At 50.7% G+C, this 25,052-nt stretch overlaps 1 pseudogene; it reads left to right on the top strand.

Moving 5' to 3' along the window:
• LOC110593151 overlaps positions 1 to 23,029 on the top strand; it is a 29,421-nt pseudogene extending 6,392 nt beyond the window's left edge.
• Positions 23,030 to 25,052: the final 2,023 nt, after the last annotated feature.

The following is a 25,052-nucleotide window of genomic DNA, read 5'->3' as shown; positions in this document are numbered from 1 at the left end:
GGTGGGAACAAACACACACATGCATGAATAGAAAACCATAGCCAAAGATTATAGATGAAGAGAAATTAGAAAAGTTTTGTAAGTGGGAAAAATTTTTTCCAAACTCCTCAATTCCCAAAAACTTCTGGACTTCTTTTTTTAAAAGATTTTTATTTATTTATTTGAGAGAGAGTGAGAGCGAGAGATATCACAGAGGGAGAGGGAGAAGCAGACTCCCCGCTGAGCAGGGAGCCCGATGTGGGGCCCGATCCCAGGACCCTGGGATCATGACCTGAGCCAAAGGCAGACACTTAATCAACTGAGCCACCCAGGCGCCCCTAAAAACTTCTGGACTTCTACATGGCTGTGTAGGAGTTTCTGTCTCCTTTGTGTGACAGCTATAAAAGAAAGCAGGATCCTCAAAGGAAGGCTCCATGTGTTGCCCAGCACCATGTTGCCCGCCACTTCCCGTCCCCTCCTCCACGCTCCAATCATACCTGGCTGTTTGTGACCCCACAAGGGTTATACTCCCGCCTCCTGCTGGCCACCTGGGGAACCCCTATGTCCACACACAGGAGACTACTCTGTGGGTTGGTGCTGCCTGACCTTTGAGTTTTCCAAAACCAGTCATGCCCTTCATCTCCCTTGACCCTCACAGCAACCCTGTGAGGGAGGCAAGAGCAGGAACCTGTGCCCAGAGGAGAAACTGAAGAAACTGAGGCACAGACGTTAAGTGACCAAGTCAGAAGCAGAGTCAGCCAGAACTAGAACCCAAGTGTCCCCCTTCAAATCCAGTGTTCCTCCCTGACCCTTGCTGCAGCTGATCTCTGCTCCACACTCCTCCGTGGGAGATACTGACTCAAGACCTTGCCTGACTCTCATCATGCTTGGGTTGGTGCCTGGGCACCTCTTCAAAGGCAGTTGTCTCCTTACATCTGCCCACATGGGAGGAGGCAGAAGAGAGCAGAAGTGTCCCAAGCATCTCGCCTCTGATGACAATGTCAAGACCAGGACCAAAGTAGGTAGGACAAAAACCAATGCCAGGGTCAACACCGTGGGGTCCATAGGTACAGCACCACAGAGCCTAGACCAGGGTTTCTCGACCTGGACACAGGCTGACCTTTAGGGCTGGATGATTCTTTGTTGTGGGGCTGTCCTGTGCATTGTAAGATGTTTAGCAGCATTCCTGGTCTCATCCCCACCCAAGGTAGAAATCAAAAACGTCTCCAAGTATTGCCAAATGTGCCTTGGGAGTCAAAAAAGCACCCCTGTTTAGAACCACTGGCCCAGATTTTTCAGGACAGTGTCTACCTTGATTGCATTCTTTTCCAGAAATATAATTTATTCAGTATGTAACTGGGACTTGATTTACATACCTTTAAGGGACTTCTCACATCAATTAATCCACAAATTTTTTGTCAGGAATGATGTCCTTATTTGGGATTTTAAAATATGGTCACCATAGCATGTTCTCAAAGAGAGGACAGTTTCCTCTTCTGGGGGGAAGGACAGCAGCTAAGGCCTGAACTCTTGCCTTCCGCCCAAAGTCCTGGCATCCTGGGGAGGAACCTAGCCAACTTTGGGAAGGTCGTCTAGTGGCTGCCCCTGAGGTACAGAGTGATCGCTAACTGTGTCAAAGACCTTTACTGAATGTTGTATCCCCACTGCCACCAAACATCCTCCTGTTATGCTGGGGCTTTGCCCAAGCAAACAAAATGGCTGCGTGCAGAGTAGAAAGTGCTTATGGGCATGGTGACCCTCACACCCACCGTTCTCAGCATGGGGAATGTGTTCACTAGGTTTACAAGGTTAGTATTGAATTCTCAGGCCAGAGTAGCAGAAACACTGTCTAATCAAAGGACCGATATGTTTGACCCAAGTTGCAGAACTGCTTAATAAAACCTTTACCCTTCTGGAAGATGGTGGGATTTGGGGACGGGGATCTTTTTTCTCTTTTTCCCAGACTGGACCAAAAAGTCAGGAGCTTCTGAAGGGGGAGAGATTTAAGTAAGTAGACGGGAAATTTTGGGAGATAGGCTTAGACTCTAGGAATGGAGAGGAAGGAGGGGTTGGCGGATTCTCATTGGCCAGAGGTAGATAGGTGGGTGGGTTGCCCTTCACATGCCCTTCTAGTTCAAAGTCTTCTAATTGGCTGGAGACAGTGATTCCCACCTATGCCTGAAATGGAGATCCAGTCAAGCACTTTCTCTAAACTTACCTGATAGGAAGATTTACCTGGGACACTTGTTAAAAATAAAGATTCTCAGGCCTTTTCAGCAATTCTGAGTAAGTCAGGGATGGGGCCCAGATGTTTTTAGTACTTGGTACAAGCATCTCAGGCAAGGAAGCGCAGGGAACGCGAATTCTTATTCTTTGCCCTCAGCACATCCTTTTCATCCTAGCTCATCTCTCTTTGAGAACTTGGCAAGCTGTGTTATAGCCTTGGGCCTCCTGAGGGTGGAACCTGCGTTATGGACTTACCAGTGCCAACTAGACGCCCACACTGGGCTGGTGTTCAATACCTATCTGTTGTCTAAATAAGTTCTCAGATAGACTTCTCCACATGCAAGATGCATATCCTATTTTTATTGAAATAGAGGATGTAGTACTCAGGGTCCACAGCTTCATAGAATTTTCTTTTTTTAAAGGATTTATTTAATTATTTGAGAGAGAGAGAGAGATTGAGTGCAAGTGCGGGAAGGGGCAGAGGGAGAGGCAGAGAATCCTCTAGCAGACTCCCCGTTGAGCACAGAGCCCGACAGGGGGCTCAATCCCAGGACCCCAAGATCATGACCCCAGGCAAAGTCAAGAGCAGGCTGCTTAATCAACTGAGTCACCCAGGTGCCCCTAGAATTTTCTTTTTAATCAACTTTATTGAGATATAATTTACATACAATAAACTGAACCCATTTAAACTATCAATTTGATGAATTCTGACAAATGTAGACATCAGTGTAACCATGACCATGATCAAGATGCAGAATATTTCTGTCACCTTCAGGAGTCCCCTCCTTTCCCTTTGCAGCCAATCTCCCCTCCACCCCAGCCCCAGGAACTTCTGGTCTTCCTGTCACCATAGATTAATTTGCATTCTCTTGAGTTACATGTAAATGGAATAGTATAGTATGTATTCTTTTGTGTCTGGCTTCTTCCATTCAGCATAATGATTTTGAGATTTGTCTATACTGGTGGGTAGATCAGTCCTTTTTATTGCTGAGTAGTATTCCATTGTATGGATATGCCACAGTTTGTTTATTCAGTCACCTTTTGATGGGCATTTGTATTGTTTCCAGATTTGGCTATGGTAAATAAAGCCTCTCAGACATTTGTGTACAACTCTGTGTATGGACATGTTTTCACTTCTCATGGAATTTTCTAGGACTAGGGTAGAGTGGGGACATCAGTAAAACCCCCTCCCTCATCCCTTAAGTCAATAAACGTTTATTTGGACAATGATGTGCTAAGCCAGCACCACAGGCCAAGCAGGACAGATAGGGTTCTCATGACCTTTTCGGGGTGGTCAGCATTTTGGCAGAAGTATCCTCTGCAGAGTGAGCCAGCCCAGCCAGGGAGACCAAGAGGGCCTTGTAAATCTTCAGACCTGCATTCCACCAAGAAGGCTTCATTTGGAAAGCAGGTGTGTGAGGGAAGGTTTTTAATGCTCAAAGCAAAAGACTTTGTAGCTAAATTATCATTTTTTTCCTCACTAAACACCAAGGTAGATTTCCCTGAGAGGTGGGAGTTTCTGCTAGGAGGAGAGAGAAATGTGAACAGACCCTTGCAAGAGAGAGTGAGCCTGGGCAGGGCCTCTGAACAATCAGAAAGAAAGGTGTATTCATTTCCCAGGGCCGCCATGACAACTCATCACAGACTTGGTGGCTTAAACTATAGTCATTTTTATTCTCACAGTTCTGCAGACCAGAGTTGGGAATCAAGTTGCAAGGAGAGCCACACTCCCTCTGAAAATTCTAAGGGAGAATCTTTCCTTCCTCATTCCAGCCTCTGGTGGCTCCAGTTCTTTGGCATGTGGCAGAATAATCTAATCTTCATATGGCTTTCTTGCCCGCGTGTCTCTCTTTATGTCCTTTCTCTTGTGAGGACACCAGTCATTAGATTTAGGGCCCACTCTAAATCCAGGAGGATGTCACTTTGAGATCCTTAACTGAGCCTATCCAAATAAGGTCCTATTCACAGGTATCAGGGGATAGGACTTTCTATATCTTTGGGAGGGGGAGACACTATCAAACCTACTACAGAAGGTGAAATATCAGTAGTTTAAAAAAACTCTGGCCCATGGGGCACCTGGCTGGCTCAGTCATTAAGCGTCTGCCTTCGGCTCAGGTCATGGTCCCAGGGTCCTGGGATTGAACCCCACATCGGGCTCCCTGTTCAGTGGGGAGCCTGCTTCTCCCTCTCCCTCTGCTGCTCCCCCTGCTTGTGCTCTCTCTCTCTCTCTCTCTGTGTCAAATAAATAAATAAATAAAATCTTTAAAAAAATAAAAACAAAAAAAATAAAAAACTCTGGTCCAGAAACTAATAGTAATAAAAGTCAATATTATTAAGAGTTTCCTATGTGTCAGGATCTGTTCTAAACACTAGCCATAAAATATTCCATGTAATCTCGGCAATTCTGAGGCACGTAAGATCATTAGCTTCAATCTGACAAAGGAGGAAACCATGTTTGGTACCAGGAGCTTCATGAACATATCCATGGTTACATGGATAAGCAGTCCAGCCCCAGAACCACTGCCTCATTTTACCTGCAACAGGTATGCAGTGCATCCCGGGGCAGGCTCTGCCCCTATGGTTCTTGGAGCTCTTGGACATCCTTTAGGGTCTGGGAAAGTTGGGGGGAGGGATGTAAGCAGTGGGAAGGGCCTCTCAGCCCAGGCCTGTGGGCTTGGAAAGGGGGCAGAGGTGGTAGGTGAATCTACTGCCTGGCTGGTTCTGTCCACCAGTCCTGTTCAACCTTTGAGCCTGGGGACTGCCCCTGAGGTAGAAGGACCAGGCAGGAACCAACACAGAATCTCGGGAATAGAAGCTGAGGTGACATCTCAGTTTTGAAACATGCATCTCAAGAGTAGGGTGGGGAGCTCAGCATCTGAGGTGTGGCAGGAATGAGGATGCTTGGGGTGCGGCTGGCCTGCAGCTGGGGGGCTGCTTTGGGAGTCCCATCCATCTGGGGCAGAGGTTTTCCGTGCCTGGGAGCCAGGTTAGGCTGGGCACCCATTTCTTGACCTGATATCTATGAATGGGCTGTGTAAAGTAAGATTCTGAGAGCATCACAAGTAACCAGCTAAGAGGTAAAAGAGAAGCAGTGGGTAGAGGGGTCCTTCCCCTGGTTCAGCCAGGGCTCCTTCCTCCCACTTGAAGGATTTATACTCTTCTCTTCATTCTTCCTTAGTGAATCCATCTATTTTCTTCAGGTAACCAATTTTGAAGCCTACCCACTACCCAGGCGAAACCAAGAAAAGCTAAGGACCAGTAACTGACCAACCCCTACTCCAGTTTGCAGATGGATGATCCAGCAACGGTCTGTGAGCTGTTCAGAAGAACAGCCAGCACCAATTCATTACTAGGCATATTACTAGGAGTCAGTGTTTATTGATCCCTTATGTGCTAGGCACCAAGCTGAGTGTTTTCATGCATTCCCTCTTTAATTCATAGCTACTCCATGAGGTGGGATTGGTTTCAAAGAAATTGATGCTCAAGCAAGGTAAGGTCTACCTGACTCCAAAGCATTTGCTCTTGTACCTTATGTGGTCCCTGGACCAGTAGCCTTAGTATCACTGGAAACTTACTAGATATGCAAGTGCTGGGGCCCCACTTGGACGTCCTGAATCTGAACTCTGTGAGCAGAGCCTAGTAGTCACCCTCCAGGAGATCCTCATGCATGCACAAGTTGGAAAACCATCGCCCCACATTATCCCCCTCCCTGAAAGATCCAGGTGGGCCAAAAGAATCTCATTTTCTTTTGTAATAGGCTGTCCAGACTGGCAGACGAAGGACATACCCTGTGTCTGGAGTGCAGTAAAGCCTTTGGTCTACTTCTTAAGGCATCTTTGAGGACAATGTGGGAAAATGTGGAGGAGACTGGTGAGGAAGGAAGCAGGACAAGACATGATGATGAATTACTCCAGATACTCCAGAGGCACAGGTAGGACGAGTGGCAGTTAGATGGCCGTACCCCCAGAGTACAAATCTGGCAGGAGGTCTCTACTGAGGAGCCACAGAGTTCTGCCGAGTTTGACCTTTCAGTCAATGGTGTGGAAGATGGTGTAATCCAGTCCAGTAGGTGTCACAGAGCTGGGGAGATGGCAAGTACACTGGATAACAAAATGAAGACCCAGCATGACCTTGACCAACCAGAAACAGACATTAAGTCTAAAATCGAGCATGTGGTCACCGCATATGGTTGTGTAATCTGTTCCCTCTCCAAGTGCATCTTGTAGGTTGAGGGACTAAACTGGAGCTGAGGGGCGCCTGGGTGGCTCAGTCATTAGGCGTCTGCCTTCGGCTCAGGTCATGATCCCGGGGTCCTGGGATCGAGCCCCGCGTCGGGCTCCCTGCTCAGTGGGAAGCCTGCTTCTCCCTCTCCCACTCCCCCTGTTTGTGTTCCCTCTCTGGCTGTGTCTCTCTGTCAAATAAATAAATAAAATCTTTAAAAAAATAAAAATAAATGGGAGCTGAAATGAAGGCACACCATTCAATTTTAACCACAGGAAGAGGAACACTTTCTGAAGTTCACCTTGAAGGTATCTTTAGAACTTGCAGCTCTGGGCGCCTGGGTGGCTCAGTTGGTTAAGCAACTGCCTTCGGCTCAGGTCATGATCCTGGAGTCCCGGGATCGAGTCCCGCATCAGGCTCCCTGCTCAGCGAGGAGCCTGCTTCTCCCTCTGACCCTCCCCCCTCTCATGTACTCTCTCTCATTCTCGCTCTCTCAAATGAATAAATAAATCTTTAAAAAAAAAAAAAGAACTTGCAGCTCTGCTCTTTATTTTTTTTAACGGAGGTAAAATATATACAACATAAAAATTGCCATTTTAATCATGTAAAAAATTTTTAATTGTGGTAAAACATCAATGATGTAAAATTTACCATTTTAATAATTTTTCATTGTATGGTTCAGTGACATTAAGTACATTCACATTTTGTGCAACCATTAGCAATATTTATTTCCAAAACATTTTCATCACCCTAAACAGGAACTGCACCTATTAAGCAATAATTCCGCATTTCCCCCTTCCCTCAGCCCCTGGTAACCTCTAGCCTCCTTTCTGTCTCTTAAGAATGTTCCTATTCTAGATATTCTAGATTCTGTGGAATCCTACAATATTTGTCCCTTTGTATCTAGCTTATTTCACTTAGCATAATGTCTTCAAGTTTTATCCATGTTGAAGAACTTCGTTTCTTTTTATGGCTGAATAATATTCTCTTGTACATGTGAACCATAATTTATTTATACGTGCATATGTTGATGGACACTCAGGCTGTATCTACCTTTACTATTCACTATTGTGAATAATGCTCTAATGAACATGGGTATGCAAGTGTCTGTTTGAGACCCTGTTTTCAATTCTTAGGGGTATATACCCAGGAGTACAATTCCTGGATCATAAGGTAATTCTTTGTTTAGTTTTTTGAAGGACTGCCGAACTGTTTTATACAGTGGCTGCACCATTTTAGATTCCCAACGGGTATGCAAGCATTCCAGTTTCTCCATATCCTTGCCAACACTTGATTGTGTTTTGTTTTGTTTTAATTCTAGAATAGGAACATTCTTAAGTGGTATGAACATCCTAGTGGGTATGAAGTAGTATCTAATATGATTTCGATTGGAATTTCCCTAATGATTAATAATGTTGAGCGCTTTTATTCATGTGCTTTTTGGTTATTTGTATATCTTCTTTGGAGAACTATCTATTCACAATCCTTTACCCATTTAAATTAATTAATTAAAAAAATTTTTTTAGAGAGAGAAAGAGAGCACGTATGCACTGGGAAGGGAGGGGCAGAGGGAGAAAGAGAGAGAAACTTAAGCAGACTCCATGCTCAGCGCTCAGCGGAGCCCGACGGGGGCCTCCATCTCACGACCCTGAGATCATGACCTGAACTGAAATCAAGAGTCAGACGACCTGAGCAAAATCAGGAGTCAGATGCTTAACCAACGAGCCACCCAGAGGCCCCTCCTTTGCCCATTTTTAAATTGGATGTTTGTCTCTCTGCTGCTGAGTTATAGGAGTTCTTTATATGTTCTGGATATTAAACCCTTATCAGATTTGTGATTTGCAAGATTTTTTTCCATTCTGTTGGTTGCTTTTTCACTCTCTTGATGATGTCTTTTGATGCACGAAAGTATTAAATTCTGTGAAGTCCAATTTATTTATTTTTTTCTTTTGTCACTTGGGCTTTGGTATCATATTGAAGAAACCATTGCCAAATCTAAAAGTCATGAAGATTTCCCCCCCCATGATTCCTTCTAAGAGTTTTACAGTTTTAGCTCTTAAATTTAGGTCTTTGATCTATTTTGAGTAATTTTTATATACAGTATGAGGTAAAAGTCTAACTTCATTATTTGCATAGGGATGCCCAGTTTTTCCAGCCCCATTTGTTGATAAGACTGTCCTTTCCTTATTGAATAGTTTCAACACTGTTGTGGAAAATCAATTGACCACAGATGTGAAGGTTTATTTTTGGGCTCTCAATTCTACCCCACTGGTCTATTCCTCTATTCTAATGCCAATACCACTGTTTTAATCATATTAATTTTGTAGGATGTTTTGAAATTGGGAAACATGAGTTTTCTTCTTTTTTAAGATTGTTTTTGGCTATGTAGGGTTCCTTGAAATTCTATATGAATTTTACGATTTTTTTTTCATTTCTGCAAAAAAACAAAAACAAAAACAAAAAACCACCATTGACCCATTACTTTTTTTCTTTTTTTTTAGAGAGGGAGAGAGGGGTGGGGGGAGGGACAGAGCGAGAGGGAGAGAGAGAATCCCAAGCAGGCTCCACACCCAGCATGGAGCCCAATGTGGGGCTCTATCTTACAACCCTGAGATCATGACCTGACCCAAAATCAAGAGTCGGACACTTAACCGACTGAGCCACCCCTGACCCACCACTTCTGATTAAAAAAAAATGTCAGTGTCACTGTCCACAACGGAGAGGTGATGTGGCTAAACAGCAGACCCCATAGAACCAATTTAAGCCAACAGTGTTTCATGGCTACCAAAACCAAGAGATGTTGGGTTCTAGTTAAACCAGTGAAGGAGGAGAGAGACCCCTGTGTTCTGTGCTCTACTCACTGAGGCTCACATTTTTCTAGAGGGCTCTTGAGACTATAGATGCTGCCCCCAGGGATAGAATAATTTATTATTATTATTATTATATTCTCACTAGTATTCTCATTAATGGAGAGCAGTTAAGGAAGTTGGAGAGATGACTGGGTGGGTTAGAGGAAGGGGTGCATGACAACTTTCAAATATTTAAATGGCTCCCCCTCTGCCTTTCTGTCTACTCTTCCACTTATAATGCAAAAGCTTTCCTACAGATGAATGAAGACAAACAGATGATCAGGAGCCAGCCCAAACTGCTCTGTCTCTAACCATTGGGGATGTTTTTAACCGTTAGACTAGTTCACATCTGGAATAAGCTACCTACCTTGGGTAGGGAGGTGGTGAGTTCCCTGTCATGGGCAATGTCCAAACAGAGGCCAGGTGATGGATTACTGATTCAGTATGGCAACAGGGAGTTAATGACCTCAGAGACTCTTTCAATCATGGAGCAGGGCTTATAAAAAAATTTAATCTGAGCATGTGGCCACCCCCTCCTACCAGGGCATCCTCTCTGTGACAGCTGCTGCAAGGGGTGCTGGGAAGAATCTACTTGTTCAGGTGATGTTTTAATATCACTTTAAAGGGGGGCAGGGGCTCCTGGGTGGCTCAGTGGGTTAAGCGCCCTACTCTTGGTTTCAGCTCAGGTCATGATCTCAGGGTCATGAGACTGAGCCCTGCATTGGGGAGTGGAGTCTGCTTGAGATTCTCTCTCCTTCTGCTCTGCACCCCTCCCAAATAAATAAATAAATAAATAAATAAATAAATAAATAAATATTTTTTAAAAATAAAAATAAAAAATAAAAGGGGGCAGGGTAATGTTCTGGGAAGAGCAGACAGACAGGTTTGAATCCCAGCTGAATCTCTAGTACATAGAGCCCTGGCAAGTTTCTTAATCTCCCCATGTCTCAGTTTCCTAATCTGTACAATAGGAAAATTATTCCAACGACAGCTAGCCATGCAATCTGTTTGCTCCTTCCCAGTTCTGGTGGCACCACAACCCATAGGTCTATCCTATCTTCTGGCTGCAGGGGTGGGCATGTGACCTGGCCTGGCCAATTAGGGTTGCCTTTCTTCTGTCCACTGAGTAGATAGGTGACCTTCATAGGAACCAGTCAGAGTCTCCTCAAGTAGTTTGCTCTACATACAGAGAGCAGGCCCCTCTCTTCCCCTGGTATTGAGGGCTATAAAGGACATCTGGGCTTTGGATGCCTTGTGTATCTTTCCAGCTGTGTGGGCAGAATGTGCCTGAGCCAATACAGAGGGGAGTCAGGTTAAGAGCTGGAGCTAAGGGGCGCATGGCTGGCTCAGCCGGTAGAACAGATGACTCTTGGTTTCAGGGTTGTGAGTTCCAGTCTCACATTGGGTGTGGAGCCTACTTTACAAAAATTTTAAAAGAGCTGGAGCTAGTGAGGGGCTAGCTCAGTTGGAAGAGCCTGTGTCTCTTGATCTTGGGGTTGTGAGTTCGAATGCCACAATGGATATGGAGATTACTTAAAAAAATAAACTTTTTTTTTTTTAAAGAATTTCTTTATTTGAGAGAGAGAGAGTACAAGTACAGGGGAGGGGCAGAGGGAGAGGGAGAAGCAGGCTCCCAGCTGAGTAGGAAGCCTGACGTGGGGCTCAATCCCAGGACCCTGGGATCATGACCTGAGCCGAAGGCAGATGCTTAACCAACTGAGCCACCCAGGCTCCCCCCAAAATAAATAAACTTAAAAAAAAAAAAAGAGCTGGAGATAGTGAGAGATAGCCCAGACTAATCTGACTCCCTGGATCCAGCTATGCCTAAAGTCCACTCCTGTTTTTATCAGTTATGTGAGCAATAAATTCCTTTTTTGGCTTAAGCTAATCTGAGCTGGGCTTCTGTCAGTAGGAGCCAAAAAAGGCCTGACCAGTATATTTTTCTGCAGGGCAGTTGTGTGGATTAAAAGAAATCATATTGCAAAGTACCTAGTACCTAGCAAGCATTATGTGAGAGACTAACAAGCCTGCCTGGTTTTCTGGTGTAACCATACCAACAATAGTTGCAGATGGGAATGGACTGTTTGTGCGGGTGTATGAGGGAAGTGAGCACATGATCACAGCTGGGCCAAACTGTTTCTCTGGGTTGTTCTGAGGAGAGCAGCAGGGCCACTAAGCTGATTTCCATAGCCAAGCTCCCTGTCCCATGAAGAACCCCATGTGTGGTAGGAAGGAATGAAACCAACATGCAAAGAAAAACAAATGAGAGAGGAGAACAAGAGTGGGAGAGTCCAGGACATGTGTGTCCCTGGCTGTCAGCATTCTGAAGACTGGCTGCCCCCTCCCCTGCACTTCTAAGTACCATATGCTCCAGTGAACTGCTCCTTCTCTTCAGCTTGAACTGGATTTCTGTCCCATGCCACAGAAGGATTCTAGACTAATGTGCCTCTGGAGGCCAGCTGAGGTGAGGCCATAAAAGACCCACTGGGTCAGCTCTGCAGCTGGGATGGTCTGTCCCTCATTCCTGGCATGGGGAAAGCCAACATCCTTTCCTGTCAAGCAGCTCTCACATCCAGGGTCTGAGGCAGCCTGGGTCCTGGAGGGGGACAGACAGGACCAATGCGGGGCACTGCCATCAAGTCTACTGCCCTCTCCAAGTGCCACCTTTCAAATCCTTGACTAAACTGTTCCCTTGTCTATCAACAGTGTCCTATCTGACAGGTGGGCCTATTGTAATGACTGCATGGTGAATAAACTTGCCTCCCCCACCTTCTGTCTAGCTTAGGGAAGAGGTTCGGTCCCCCCTCACCGTGGTTGGTGAGGGTGAGAGCATGAATGGTCTGGGATGAGCCGCCATGACAGATTTGACAGGTGGAGGCAGAGTCCAAGCTTGGTGACACTCGGGGCACCCCTCTGAGGCTTCACCGTACTCTACCCCGGGTGCCTAGCACAATGCCATCCATGCCTTCATTCATGTGTTACTCAACGAACATTTGCTGAGCAGGTGCTAAGTGCTGAGCACTGTGCTAGGAACAATACAATGAATAAAACAAAGCTCACATTCTAATGAGGGGAGACAATAAATAAAGTAAAAAATGCATAGTGTGTCAGATGTCAGTAATGACAACAACAATCAAAGAGGGGAGTGGAGAGGGTGGGGATGGGTTACAATTTTGTAAAGCCTAGCCTTTCTAAGCAAGAAATTGGGGAGCAAGGAGGAGCATGCCTGGCATATTCCAAAAATGGCAAGGAATTGCTGGTGGGAATATAAAATGGTACAGCCACTTTGGAAAACAGTTTGGCAGTTTCTCAAAAAGTTGAACAGTTACCATTTAACCCAGCAGTTCCACTCCTAAACATCAACTCCAAGAGAAATGAGAACACATGTCCACATAAAGACTTCACATGAAGGACCACAGCAGCATTATTCACAATAGCCAAAAAGTGGAAACAAACCAAATGTCCATCCAAAAGACAAATGGAGAAACAAACTGTGGTATATCCATACAGTGGAGTATTATTCAACCTTACAAAGGAATGAAAGCACTGATACATGTTACAATGTGGATGAGCCTTGAAAATCCTACATTAAATGAAATAAGCCAGCCACAAAAAAACCCACAAATTGTATGATTCCATTTATATGAAATGTCTTGAATAGGCAAATCTACAGAGACAGAAAGTAGATTATTGGATGCCCAGGGCTGGGGGCAGGGGCAATGACTGCTAATGGGTCAAGGTTTGGTTTGGGGATGATGGAAATGTTCTGGAATTAGATAGTGGTGATTGTTATACAACCTTATGTTGTAAAACCCACTGAATTGTTACACTTTAAAGGGTGGATTTTATGGTATGCAAATTATATCTCAATTTTTTAAAAGAATGAAAAAAAACCAAAAAACCAAGGAGACCAGGGCCTCTGAGAGAGCGAGGATGAAGCCCAGCATACAATAGTGTAGAAGCTGTTTCATACCTATTTGTTGAAGTCATGTAAAAGCGAGAAAGTTAAACTCTTCGTGGCCTCTGCCTTTTTCACCATGGGGAAGAGACCTCTGGCTCCCCACATGGTGAGAAGCAGGCTTGGCTAGTTCTGGTGTGTGAACAGGTGAAGGTTCTCCTGCACATCCCTCCTGCGGGGAAAAACCGATGAACTCTGGGGAGGAGCCACCTGAAGCAAGGAAGAGCCAGGTGATTTAGAATGAAATCGTCTCAAGCTCCATGTTCGGCTTCCCTGGGCTCGTCCGTCCTTCACGTTTCCCATTTGTGGAGCCCGCACCGGGCTCTCTGAACTCAGTGTTCCTGCCTGTCAATAGGGGAGAAGGGAAATCTCAGCCCTGGCCCGGGGCTTACGAAACAGTGCCTTTGTGTGATGGGGCAGGGGACTTCTGGGCCTCTGAAGTGAAGCCTTGGGACCCAGGCCAGAATCTGACCCCCAGATGCTGAAGGAAGCTGCCAGCATGGCATCTGGGGGAGGAGACACAGTAAGTTGAATGGGCCCCCACAGCATGGTTCCAAGGGAGGGAGCCCTGGGAAGGGTAAGTTTCCACCAGTGAGGTGGGAGAGTGTGGAAGGTTTGGAAAACAGGCATGGTCTGGAAAAACATTTAGGAGGTCAGCATGCAAGGCCATGGGAGGGGGCCTGAGGACAAGCTATATAGATGCCACAAGCCAGCCCAAGGCTCAGGCTCAGCCAGGACCAGGGCCCAGCCTCCATGTAAGGAAAGGTAAGGCGGGGTGGGGGGTGGGGTTGGTGTGTGTGCAAGGAAAACCAGGAACCACCGTGAGAGGCAGAGCAGGGCAGGGGGATCAGGGACCAGAGTCTACTCCTGGGCCCTCGGGGAGGATAAAGAGTATACAACTTCAGGTTGTATAACAATCACCACTATCTAATTCCATTTTGGTAAAATGCATTCGTCCCTTAAACCTTAGGACAACCTGGTGGGGAGAGGGGGATGCTCTCATTACTGTTTCACAGGTGAGGAAACACTCTGTTCAGAGAGGGGGAGCCATTTGCCCCAGGTGACCCAGCGGAGGGGTGGCAGAGCCAGGGGGACATCAGGTCCATCTGACTCCACAGTCCAAGCTCTTCCCATTCTGCCCCCTGGTAAACCAAAGAATTGAAAACTGCCCCCAGTGGGGCACACGGGAAGCCACCTGGCCTTCCAGCCTTATCACGGGTCTTGGCTCCACTGATTCCCCCCTAGGTGGTGGCCGAGGAGAAGATGGGGCGTGGTGGGGAGAGGAAGGCATGGGGATGGGGTCATGACCCCCAGAGAAGGGCTGGATGAGTCCCAAGCCCTGGCCCCAGCACTGTGGCCAGACAGCGAGGAATTTCGGTTTGGGGGTTCCAAGGAGACCCTCTAAGGAACCAGTTCCTCTCCTCCCCAGGTCTTGCAGCTACCTCCGCCCTCCTGGACCTACCTTCCTCTCAGGGCTATTTGCCCTGAGTAAGTTCACATCTTTTCCTGAGCTGGGGATGGCGCCCCCTTCCCCACACAATCCCAGCATTTTGCCCCTGCGCTCTTGAAATGTCCTCCCATCTTTCCAGGTCACCTCTCCATGAAGTCTTCCTCATTTTCTGGCAATGTTTTGTATGTGCATTAAACATCTTCTCTGTGCCAGAAGCCCAAACCCAGCCCCAAATCTCTGGCCTGAGGAGCTGTTCCCAGCAGAGAGGGATATACCAGGACTGTGGGAGCCCAGGATTGGAGGGAGGAGGAGTCAGATAAGGCATGATGAAGTGAAGGACTTTTGGCCTGAGCCTTAGAATATAATGAAATATTCAGAGGACATGGGAGAAGGGGCAGAAGGGCATTCCAGGCAGAAGGAATGTGGGGTTGCCCTATCTTGGAGGATGACCAGCCCAAAGCCATTTATTCTCACCTCCCTTGTGAACTTGCCATGTTCTTTAAAAAAAAAAAAAAAATTTTTTTTTAATTTTATTTTGGGGGCGCTTGGGTGGCTCAGTTGGTTAAGCATCTGCCTTGGGATCAGGTCATGATCCCAGGGTCCTGGGATTGAGCCCTGCATCAGGCTCCTTACTCAGTGGGGAGCCTGCTCTCCCTCTGCCTCTCCCCACCTGTTTGTGCGCTCTCTCTCAAATAAATACATAAACTCTTTAAAAATAAATAAATAAAAGCTTTTATTTTTAAGTAATCTCTACACCCAACGAGGGGCTCAAACTTACAACTCTGAGCTCAAGTGTCCCACGCTCCACCCACTGAGCCAGCCAGGCGCCCCCTGCCATGTTCTATCCTATGCCTGCCTGTGGGCAACCTGGAGGGGACGGGGCCATGCTTCCTTGGGGCCCCACAGGGCCCTGAGAGCAAGGAGCTCCAGGGGAAGGTTGGATGAGGCAAACGGGGACCGCCTTGTGTTCAGTCCCTCCTCCTGGGTCAGCTTCTGAGCCGGAGCAATACAATTCCCCACCCTCTCTGTGTGGCAATCAGGGAGCCACGTTTCCTCTTGCCCTTTGCAGAATAAGTAGACACAAGGCCTTTTTTTTTTAAGAGATGAGGACACATGAGGTTCAAGGGGTCAAAGCCACAGAGCGAGACGTGCAACTGGAATTTGAACTCAGGACTCTGGCTACACGAAGTCCGTGGTCATTCACTTCCCTCAGCCTCATTGCCTGGCAGCAGGACCTAGCCAGAAATTAGAATGGAGGCACAGGAAGCAGGCTTGGATCCCCCAGAGGCAACAGTCAGGAAGGTTGGGAACCGTTGAACTGAAACAGGCCTAAGGCAGGAGGGGCAGGGACTCTGGGCGACAGAAGCCAGAGCCCTAGGCTCCAGGCCTGGACAACTCCAGATCTCCATCTAGTGGTAGGAGGTCGCCACTGCCGCGTGGCCCAGGCAGCTCGCAGGTCCCACTGAGCAGTCAGGTCACCAGGAAACCACCTTCTAGGAAGAAACACCCCTTCCCTGGGCCTGGGTTCTGTAGGAGAGAGAGGAGGCCCCGTCAAGGGGCATGTGCACTGGGGTTCATGGCCCTCAGGATTTCTCTGCAGCAGAACAGTCCCCTGTGGGGGCTCTGTCCCCAGCCACAGACACCCCAACACACAGGCGCTCAAGTCTAGGCCAGCTTCCTCAGGCTCAGGGACTTGATAACCTGTCACCCCAGGAGGCCAGGTCTCATTGGCCTGTGCTGGCCTCCAGGGCAGGAGGGGTCACCGAACTTTGGTTAGGTGCCCAGGACAGAGGGGAATTGGCTCTGTCTCTAGATGGCCCCCAGGACCCCATCCCCAGGAGCCCCTGGGCTCCTCTCAGGAGGAGAGCAGAGAAGCAGTATCCACTGTTCCAAATAGCATCTCAACCAAAACCAGCCTCGTGCTAGGTACTCTTATCTCCATGGGGAGGAAGTGAAGGGGGAGGGGAAAGTGATTAGCCCAAGTCACTCATTCATTGAATACTAACTATAGAGCATTGTGTGTGGGCACCTTACCCAGAAGGGAGGAGGTCAAGGGGAAGCTTCCGAGAAGGGAGCAGTGGGCCAAGTTTTGAAGGAAGACAGGAAAAGATCCCAGGCAGAGGGAAGAGCGTGTGAGTGTGAGAAAGACATGAGGCAAGATCGGCAAGATTAACCTAGACCTGGGTAGGTGGACAGTGAGGGTAGAGCCCTGGGGCGGGGTGGGGCTCGTAGGCAGAACTCACTTTCAGGTTGAGGATTCTGGACACCAAGATCATGGGAAGCCTTTATTTCCTTTTTTTTTTTTTTTTTTAAGATTTTTTTTATTTGTGAGAAAGATTGAGCAAGAGAGAGACCACAGGGGAGGGCAGAGGCAAAGGGAGAAGGAGACTCCCTGCAAAGCAGGAAGCCCGATATGGGGCTCGATCCCAGGACCCTGAGATCATGACCTGAGCTGAAGGCAGACGCTCAACCGACTGAGCCACCCAGGTGCCCCCTGGGGAGGCCTAAATAGGGCAGTGACCCCTTCTCATCCATGTTTCAGGAAAGTCTTGGCTAGCAGGAACCGTGGGCGGGCAGACCTGCTGGGAGCCTCTCAAGGGTCCCGGGTGGAGAGGCTTGCCCTGGAGTTGGGGTGGCGGGTAAAGTTGTTACTCAAGGCAGGGGCTCAGCAGCAGCAAAGGCCCAGAGGCCAGAGGGCCCCAGAGCCTCTCAAAAAACAGAGCATCACCCAGCATGGCTGGAGAGAAGAGTTGAGGGCTGGGAGGGCCTGGGCGTGGAGGGCCTTTAGTCCCCTTGGGCTGCTATAACATAATACCACAGACGGGGTGCCTGAGAAACGACACGCATTTATTTCTCACAGTTTTGGAGGTTGGAAGTCTGAGATCAGAGGGCCAGCAGGGCCAGGTGAGGAACCTCTTCTGGGTGGCAGATGTCTCATCACATCCTCACATGGTGGAAAGGGGAAGGGTCTCTTTTATAACAGCACTAATCCCATTCATGAGGACTCTGTCCTTGTGACCCAATTACCTCCCCAAAGTTCTACCTCCTAATACCAGCACCTGGGTAATGAATTTTGGGATGATACAAAAATTCAGACTACAGCATTCTGGAGTATTTTCCTGCAGAGGCAAGTCCTCAGGCAAGATGTACACCCTCCCTGGGACTCAGTTCCTCAGGACAGAAAGGAGCCCCTGTTGGCCCTCAGGGGCCCTCTGTGGCCAATGCCAAGTGGACTTGGAGCAGGGGCTTCTGGGCCTGGGCAAGCATATCCTGGAGGGACCAGGTGTGGGCCCTGCTTCCAAAGGGTGTCCTCCCTTCCTTCCTTCCTTCCTTCCTTCCTTCCTTCCTTCCTTCCTTCCTTCCTTCCATTCAGCAAATGCTTTACGCACGCCTGCCATGTGTTTATTAAGCAGTTTTAGGTCGGGGGACCTAGCAATAAGCCCAACAGACACCAGCCTCGCCTTGAGGGAGCCAGTGATCTCATAGGAGACAGAGACCTTAAACAAATATATCCCTTCCCAGAGCAGATGTGGTGATGCTGAGGGGTGGGGTGGGAATGGGCTTGGTTCCAGCAAACTGGGGGCTCAGGGGAGCCTCAGAGAGTCTGGAGAGGTGGTTTCTCTGTGGAAAACCACCAAGTGTCTTTGTGTAGGCATATCTCTGCGTGTTTGCATGCATGTGCGTCCGTGTGAGTGTGCAAGTCTGTGTATGTGTGTAGGTATATCTGTGTGTTGGTATGTGTTGTTAAATGAGTGTGCCTGTGGGGGGGGGTCCATACATGTATACATCTGTGTGTCTGTTGGGGGGGGTATTAGCACACTATGTGTGAGTCTCCATGGGTGTGCAAGCATGGCTGTCTATAGGAGGAATCTGGGTGGGTGTCTGTGTGTGAAAGGTAGGGTGCCTACTGGGTGACTTCTAAGGGGTTTCTCAGAACTCATGATATCAATAATAAAACTAGAACTGCCATGAACACACCAGGACAGCTGTGAGAGGCCAAAGCTGGAAGGGTGGACAGCCCCTCGAAGAGGGAATAAGACCCAAAGTTGGGACAGGGCAAAGAAATGGGCCAGCCAGACCAGGGCTGAATAAGCACCAGTCCCATAAGAGCCAGCTGCATGGGGCTGGGCCAAATGCCTGGTGGGACTCAGAAACCCCAGGTTCTGTAGAGCAGGAAATCTGAGGCCTCCAGGAAAGAGCACAGGCTAGGGGGCAGCCAGACCTTGGTGTGGCTCCTGACCTGCTTCTTAGCAGCTGTGTGACCTCAGGCATGTCCAAGCCTTGGTTTTCTCCTCTGTAAAATGGGAGTAATCATACCCACTGCCCAGTGCCTAGAACTAATAAGAAAATGCAAGCCCAGTGTGAAGCACACAGTGGGGGCTCTACAGCTCCTCCCCTTGGGGCCTGAGGATATCTTATGCTCTTTGGGATGGAAATCAATAATAAGGAGAGCAAACCTGATCCATGTCTGAACTAAGCCCTTGCTAAGTGACATCTCAGGTAACCCATGGACACTCCTGCTATTGTTTCACACAGAAGTCTCTGCCCCCACCAGGGGTCCCTGGCAGGCCCTGCTGGGCTGATGTGAAGCAGGGAGGCCACTCTGGCCCTGGTCTCCTGCATTAGGCTCTGAGTCGGGCTGCTGCTTTCATGGAAATGCCTTCTGCTGGGCCAGAGGGCGTTTGCCCAGACTCCCTGCCCTTTCCCAGCCGAGGCTGACTTTACCCCTGATCCCTTATCAGCTCACATTTCCAAGGATCAGGCCCATGGGATTTCAAAAGACCTCTTCCTTTATTCACTGGCTAGCCTGAGGCATCTCCTTTTATTTCTCTGAACCTCAGTGTCTTTATGCCTGAAATGGGGACTCATAGCCAACACCCTGCCAGTGAAGGTTCAGTGGGAGCCCATGGGTGCAGGTGCTTTGAATAAAGCCTTCCACACAGGTAAGGAATTAGCCTCTTGGGTATCCCAGATGTGGGGGGCATCCTTCAACATGGGCATTAGAATGTCCCCCCTTGGTGTCCCCTGGTCTCCTTAGGAACTCAACACACTGGTGCCAGGTGGCCAAGTCACCCTCCACCAGTCTGTGGCTCACCTACAGTTTGCTCCAAGGTGGAAAGTAAGGGAGGAAATAACCACATCCCACAAGGGTTTGAGGCAGCTGGAACCAGTTGCTTCCCGGAGAACTTCAGGACCTGGAATGCACTTCCCCAGTTGTGAATTCATCCTGGCCACCAGCCCTGCCCCCACACCAAGCACGCCAGCAACAACAGTACCCCTCAGGCTTAGGTTCCTCAAACACTAAATAGAAGTAGAGGCCCTGCCTCTTGTAGGAAGTAGTTGAGGTGCGGGATCCCTGGGGATTGGACCCAGGTCGAGGGGTCACTCACAGATCCAATTGATTTTGGCCCAAACCACTTATTCTCAGGAAGAGGATTCTGGGGCCCAGAGAAGAAAGTCACATTGTCCACGGTCTCACAGCTGGAGCCAGAGCTTAGCCTCCTACCTACTCCCCTGCTAGCAGTAGATGAATGTGTAGATAACTATTGAAGTACCAAAGGTTTGACCCTATCCTGCGTTAGATGTTGAAGAGGAGGGAGCTGGAAGCCTAGTGCAGGGAAGACACCTGGCTGGGGTCACAACAAGCTGGTGACTGTATCCTGTTGGAAATCACCCTAGCTGGTGTGGACTGGGCTGCTTTCTAGCTACGTGCCTTTAGTTAATAATAAAGGAGATGATCTCCCAGAGTGCCAGAGCTCATCCAGGAACGTTAAGGGTCAGCTGGAATCAGACTTCCAAAGCCTTCCCCCCACCCCAAATAAAAGTAGCAATCTGGCCTCACCTTTCCCCTCCCGTTCAAACTTGACCCAGAGCCTTGGTGGCTTTTAACCCAAGGGAGAGATTCTCAGGCTGACCCCTGTGCTTTCCCCATTCCCCACCACCTCCCACTGGAATAATGCAGCCCCAAAGCTTCCCCAGGGCTTCTGGAGCCCAGGGGTTTCAGCAGGTCACCAGAGCAGCTCCGCAGGGCTCGCCCCAGGGGCCCCATCCTGTACGCCCCCCCCCCCCCGCCCCCGGCCCAAGACCGCAGTGGAAGCGGTGTGGAGCTGGAGGAAGGAGCTTAGGCTGACTTCTGGGCGGGAGGAGCACTGGATCCCGCCCTTCGGCCGCTGAGCTGCCTCAGCCTCCTATCCCGCACCGCTGCACCGTCCAGTCGGCCCCGCAGGCCAAAGCAGTTTGTCGGGCATGCGGGGGATCCAAGCCCATACCCCCGCTTCTGACAGGCATGGAAGGCCAGAGTCGGGACCTTGGGAAGTCCCCAGCCCAGCCGGGCACACACAAGGTAGCCGGGCGGTTTTTCAGCCAGGGTCTCGCAGGTCGGGGAGCTGGCACCCTAGGACAGTCCCAAGGGGAAGGAAAGAAGCCTCGCTCGTGGTCGTGTGTCTGCAGCCCCACCACAGCCCCATTCGGACTCTGCGGAGCCTCTTGGTCCCTCTGGGGCTTGTGCCCGTCTGTAGGCCTGGAACTACGTCAGTCTGTGGCTCTGTCTTCATGCCCACCTGTGGATCTCTGCGTCCACCTCCTGCTCTAGCCTGGGGCCGGCCGTCCGGCCGCGGTCTGGCCCCTGGCCTGGAGCGCCATCTCGTGGGCACTTGGGGAGTCGTCGCGGCTCGCGGACGGGGCAAGCAGCGGGTTTGCTTTGGGCGGGGAGCTGCGGAAGGTACCCAGGGAAGGAACCAGGGAAAGAGCAGCGGCGGTCGGCTCCGGGAACCATGCTTCGGAGTGGGTGTGCGGTGGAGCGAGCAAATCTGAGCCTCCGAGAGCTCAAAAGGAGCTCCAAGAGCAAATCAGAATCCCAGAATCCGACGTTGACATCAACGCATTCACCGAGGGCTGACCAGGCTGCACTCCCGAGGGCGCTCTCCGGGGAATGCCCAGAGAGGACCCGGAGCTCAGGTTCCTTTCCCTTTGCCCTCTTCCCTCTGCTGTCCAGTCCCTAGAAGACGAGCGCTCGGCCCCTCGCCGGCCCCTGCCTGCTGGGCTGGTGCTCCAAACTTTGAGATCCAGGTCGGCAAAGGAGAGGAAAGAGTGGGGTTGGATTTGGGGTACTTCCCAAAGCTGGGAAGAAGGCAGGCTCAGCGTTTAGACTTCGATCTCATGGAGAGACTGTCCCTCGAACCATCCAATATCCGGGAAAAGGGGTGGTAGTGGGGAATCGAGCCGAGGCATTCACCTGTGTAGGTCCTGGGCAGCAGGAAGCTGAACGTTCCCCTCCAGCTTCAAGGGATGCCCTGAGTGGGCCTTCACGGTACGCAGGAGAGGCGGACCCCAGTTCAGCGCCTTTGGGTGGCGGGCGGGGCCAGGCCACTAATGCTGTACATTTCCTCCGCCGCCGCGTTTGGGGTGGGGGGCAGGATAGCTGGAGGGGCTCGGAAGACGGTTAACCTAAGAGGAAGTGAGTTGCTCTAGGTCTCGAGATCCGTGCTACTTCGCCGCTAGGGGTCTCACAGAGCCCCCGCACCCACATCCCCTGGGATCCCCAAGATCCCGTGAGTCACACTCACCATCCCGCACCCACAAGCACAGTTCCCTCTCTGACCCCACAGTCTCAACGCACACGCCCCCGCAGCGAACCCTCAATTCCCATCACCCCAAACAGACCCTCCACACATATCCGCGCGCGGGCCATTCTGCCGTCTAGGGCCCCTGGTGCCAGGCCCAGAAGGGTTAAGAAGGCCTTGGGGCACCAGAGCGGCGGGACGCGAGGCGCCCGGGCTAATTGGTGATCCCGGGAACAATGAGGGATGTGAGGCAGGGGAGGCGGGTAGCTTAATTGGGCCAGGGAAGGGCCTTGCCTTCGTCTGGGGCAAGGCCCTGCTGCTGGCCGCGCGGTTCCCGCAGCCGAACTCAGGTTCGCTGCTGCGACCCAGTGGAGCGCCGCGAGGGCGACTCCGGGAGGAGACTCGCCGGTGGGGGAATGGGGGACGATTCCCCAAGCTGCACTCAGGGCCTGGGGCCTCTCGAGGCCCTGCAGCATCACCCCACCCCATCTGGGACGCGGCAACAACCACGCGGCGAGAATGCGGCCGCAACGAGGCCGGCCACCCTGCCTAGCGTTTGCAGCGACCCTCCCCGAGTTCCCCCCTCTGCACGCGGCTTGAGGTCGGTGCTGCCCCCTGGTGTCAGCCGACTGCTGAGCACTCGCCGCCTCTTGCCCGCTTTCCTTCCTAGACGTGCAGTGAGAAACCGGAAGAAGTGAACGCGCCCCTGCTCTTCGAATTTTCGGGGTGTTTTGAGCCCAAAGCGACCTCGAATAAGCACACTGCCACGAGGGATTCTACTTGAGCTGAGAAAGGGGTCTCTCTGGCCCGCCCCGTTCCTGGACTAACCCTTCTCTGTGCTGCCTGCGGAAGGTCAGAGGCGACGAAGAAGCTGGCCCCCCCCCCCCCCCCCACTCTCTGGGGGCTGGGACAGCCTTCTGCGCCGATTCACTCTCTCACTGGCCAAGCCCCTCACCGAATTCAGCGCAGCCTGGGTCCAGCTCCCTCCCTGGGAGAGGCGGACATGGTTCTCTTTCCTTGCGAGTGTGTTGGCCCGCGGAGGTGTCCAGGGCACTTGGAGGCCTGGATACTATCAATTCCAACTCCACCTTCACCCTTCCTTCATCTCACCATTCCTGGTGTTCCTGGTGAGTTGGGGACCCGTGCTTCCCGCCCCGCCAAGTGCCCTAGGTGGGCAGGCAGCGTGTAAGTCCGGGGCTGCACGGACTCCCAAGGCTTAAAGAGGAGAGAACGGGGAAGGAGGTGGGGGCTCAGTGACGCATAGATAGACCCAAGGGTGGGTTAAAGGAGTGACGGCCCATCTCCCACCCCTTCCCACTACCAGGATTTGGGGCCGGAGACACCTGTCGGCTGGATGAAGCAGAGATGAGCTCAAAGGATGGGAGGCAGCTGTCCTTGCAGAAGTAGGCGGGGGGGCGGGGAAGAACGTGCCTAATGGAGACTAACACAGTGGGACCCCTAGAGATAGCCCCGCGGAGCCGGTTATTATACCCGGGAAAACTGAGGCAGGAAAGGTAGTAGCCTATTGACCCACACTCCCCACACCCCCGAGAGATCTAGATGAGTTACACGGGAGAACTCTCAGGTTAGATTCTGCCACTCCAGTCAACAACCCTGACAAGGAGAAATGTTTCTTTTTTCTTCCTTTTTTCTAAGTAATCTCTACATCCACCTGGGGGTCCGAACTCAGAACCTCCAGATCAAGAGTCGCATGCTCTACCGACTGAGCCAGCCAGGCGCCCCGAGAATTGTTGCTTTTTGAGGTCCGGGAGGCAGAGAGATGGAAAAGGATTCTAGGGTCCGCGATATCGGGTGCACCACGGCCAAGCTCCTCAGAAGGGAGAGAGGGAGTAGGGTGCAGCCATCTTAGCAGCTCCGCCTACCCAGAGGCGCTGAAAGGGGATGCGTTTCCACTCTGGAGCCCCAGAGAGGGAGCCAGGAGTCCCGGTGCGGAGGGGCTGGGGCGGCGGCCCGAGGCGAGTGGCCAGCAGAGGGAGCCCGGCCCCTGGCCTGGGAGGCTGCGGGCGCGGGAAGCGCGAGGGGGGCTCGAAGCGGCTCGGCGCCTCCCGGCCCAGCCCGCGGCCCTCGCAGGCGCCGCCGGGCCTCGCAGCTCCGCCGGCCGCCCCAGCCCGCTGCCGCCCCCGGGGTGCAGCTGCCGCCGAGCCGGGGGCGCCCAACGTTTTGTCCCCGCCTCCAGTCCCTCCTTACGCGCTTGCTGCGCCCCTGCCCCACGCGGCCCACAGAGCGCACAGCGCCGTTCACTTCGCATTGCAGCGTTTTATTGTTTTCTCGCGTTTTTGTCTTTTCGTCTCGCTCGGTAGCGAAAAGTGAAAACCTGAGGTGGAGCCCGCGGGCCGGGCGAGCAAAGCCCGGGCGGAGGGGCCGAGGGGCTGGCGGGGTGGGAGTTCCTCCGGGGGTCGGGGCTTCTCCCGCAGCCAAGGACCCCCCCCCCCAAGCCCTGTACAATATAGATGCTCATGTAAAATGAAAAGAAATTTTAAATGCTATGAATTAATCTCTAGATATTATGTACACAGCAATGTACACCTTTGAATAAATTAATACCAATTTGCATATTCTGGGAACCTTAAAGCTTATTTACACAAATTACCATTTATTTCATAAATATCTTTTTTTTTTTCCCCTGGGGACTCAAGGCAGAAGTGCCACTCCCTCCGCTGACCCAGGGGTGGGAGGGGCGCCTGTCTTTTTGGGGGAAGAAGTGGGAGGACGAAAAGAACAGGTCCCTCCCAGCTCAAGTCTACACTGACTTCAGTCTTCACTGAGCCCGGCATCCCTCACTGCAG

This window comes from Neomonachus schauinslandi, chromosome 15 (genome assembly GCF_002201575.2).
Source record: "Neomonachus schauinslandi chromosome 15, ASM220157v2, whole genome shotgun sequence".
Lineage (NCBI taxonomy): Eukaryota > Metazoa > Chordata > Mammalia > Carnivora > Phocidae > Neomonachus > Neomonachus schauinslandi.
The sequence above is the reverse complement of the archived record's forward strand: the minus strand, read 5'-3'. Positions and strand labels throughout refer to the sequence as shown.